General features: G+C 52.9%; 1 protein-coding gene across 1 annotated transcript in view; it reads right to left on the minus strand.

The window, feature by feature from the left end:
• The window catches only part of LOC101651472 (mesothelin-like protein), an 8,742-nt gene that overhangs the window by 4,081 nt on the left and 2,596 nt on the right, over positions 1–2,065 (minus strand). The window lies entirely within an intron of this gene.

Here is a 2,065-nt window from a genome sequence, read left to right on the forward strand (position 1 = left end):
AAAATCCCAGCCCTAGCCCCACCCACAACCACATGAGGGTTCCCCAGGACTCTGGCAAGGTTCCCCTCCCTGCCTGGATGGCTTTGAACTGCTTTGGGGCCATTTTAAAGGGTTTCAGCCAAGAGTCCTCAAGGGGCTCACCGGGCTGGGTGCTCCTGGGACAGCCCGTCTTCCCAGAACACCGTCGAGGGAGTCCTCGAGGGACTGAGACCCCTGGAGGGGAGGAGGGAAGCACAGCAGGGTTCCCTGACTCCTTAACAGTAGGAGCGCCCAAATAAACAGCCTCACCGCCATGAAGCTGAGTCTGACTCATGGCCGCCCGCCCTACAGGACAGAGCAGCGCTGCCCCAACACTTTTGTAACCAGCACCCAATGCCTAACCTAGTGCATCACCAGGGCTCCTGAGAACACCAGTAAAGTTTTCAGAGAAAGGTACAAAAATTTGACCGTCTGTAAAAAGGCCCAAACATAAAAACACCAGACTAGGGAGACATTGCAGCAAATTTGAAAACCGTGGGTCCTGTGTTCTTATCAGGGTGGCTGCCCTCAGACAGACCCTCCCCATCCCACCCCCCCCAGAGCCAGTAACAAGCTTGCGGGGCACAGAGGAGGCAACCTGCAAGCCGGAGCAGCAGTCTAGAAATGCGACAATCCTGAGACACGTGTAAGGGGTGACACCTTCCGATTTGGTTGAAAAGCCTTGGGAATCAGGAAACAGCGTGGCTACTCCTCAGAAAGGACACAAGACAAACCGCCAGACCAGCTAGACTGACCCTCTGCCGACTCATAGATACCTATGGAGGGTTTCCCAGACCACCTCCCCTGTCTCCCTTAGAGGTTTGAACCGCTGACCTTGGGGTTACTGGCTCCATACTTAACCTGCACCACCACCCAGAGCTCCTTATAACTCACTGCCATTGAGTGGATGCCCTCTCTATAGGATAGAGTGGAAATGCCCCCGCAGGCTTTTGAGTCTGTAAGTCTTACTGGAACAGAAAGCTTCACCTTTCTCTCTCAGAGCAGCTGAGGGTTTTGAACTGCTGACCCTGCTGTCTGTAGCCCAACACCTAACCCAGTCTGCCTAACCAGGACTGCTCAAAGCTGCTTACAGGAACCCTTCAAACCACAAACCCATTGCTATTGACTGAGTCAATTCTGACTGACAGTGAGTCTGTGGGACAGGGTGGAACGGCCCCTGCGGGCTTCCCAGGCTGTCAGTCTTTACAGGAGAAAGCCTCATTTTTCTCCCTCGAAGTGGCTGGTGGGTTTGAACTGCTGACCTTGGGGCTGGCAGCCCAATGCCTAACCCACTAGGCCTCCTTCATAATAACTCTATTCTTAAAATCGCGCAATAGAGTTCCAAGACTGTAAGTCTTGGTGAGAGCAGAAGGGCACATCGTTCTTCATGAAGCAGCTGGGGGATTCGAACCCAGTGGTTTTTTTGGTTGCCAGTTGAGCACTTTAACCAATGTGCCACCAGAGAGCCTTAGAAACACCACAGGGCCTCACAATTCTGCTTCCCCAAGACTTGAAAGTAAGGACTTGCACCGATCTGTGTGCAAGAGTGTTCACGGAAGCACTGGTGGACGAAGACTTGGTGTCTACCAGTGGATGATGGTTGAACACCATGTGGCGCACTCACAATGGGAAACAGTTGCCAGGGGCCGACGAGTTGATTCCGACTCCCAGTGACCCATTCATAGCACGACAGACTGAAACCCTGCCTGGACCTGCACCAGCCTCACCATCATTTCTTCCATCTTTGACTCCACTGTTGCAGCCACTAGGAAGCCCATCTCCTGGGAGGGGCTTCCTTTTCTTCCATGACTCTCGACTTGACCAACCACGATGTCCTTCTCTAGCGGCTAGCCCCCTCCTGATTAGATGTCCAAAACATGTGAGACAAAGTCTCACCATCCTTGCTTCTAAGGAGCATTCTGCTTGCCCTTCATACTTCCGACAGCCCCGGGCACCCTCAATGTTCTTTGCCAACTCCATAGTTCGACAGACAGTGGTGAGGATGGAATATTGTTGTTAAGTTTAGTGACTCTGTTCCCACCCACAG

Source organism: Echinops telfairi, unplaced genomic scaffold (genome assembly GCF_000313985.2).
Source record: "Echinops telfairi isolate 266 unplaced genomic scaffold, ASM31398v2 ScPeMD7_5;HRSCAF=22, whole genome shotgun sequence".
In the NCBI taxonomy this organism is placed as follows: Eukaryota; Metazoa; Chordata; class Mammalia; order Afrosoricida; family Tenrecidae; genus Echinops; species Echinops telfairi.